We start from the raw sequence: 399 nt of genomic DNA, 5'->3' as shown, positions 1-399 counted from the left end.
GAATGAAAGAGAGGAAGAAAGAAAGAGCAAGAAAGCAAGAGGAAAGGAAAGGAAAGGAAGGAAAAAAGAAAGAAAGAAGGAAGGAAGAAAAAGGAAGGAAGGAAGCAAGGAAGGAAGGAAAGAAAGAAGAGAAACAGTCATTTTTCTGTACTTGCTTTCAATCTTTCTCCCTTAATACAATATTATATTTTCCAATAAAATTTTATATCCCATTGGCTAAATGTTTTACATTTATTTCTTTTTAATACTAAAGCTCAAATTAAATCACTATTTATGAGCCACAAAAAATGTTTCTCTGAGGCTCAGAAAATAATTTGATGTTCGTTGATTATCTAACATCTGTAAGGCACCAAGTAAGACTATCATTTGGGAAGCAGGAGAAGACAGATTAAATCAGTA

This window comes from Suricata suricatta, chromosome 11 (assembly GCF_006229205.1).
Source record: "Suricata suricatta isolate VVHF042 chromosome 11, meerkat_22Aug2017_6uvM2_HiC, whole genome shotgun sequence".
NCBI classification, from domain to species: Eukaryota; Metazoa; Chordata; class Mammalia; order Carnivora; family Herpestidae; genus Suricata; species Suricata suricatta.
The sequence above is the reverse complement of the archived record's forward strand: the minus strand, read 5'-3'. Positions refer to the sequence as shown.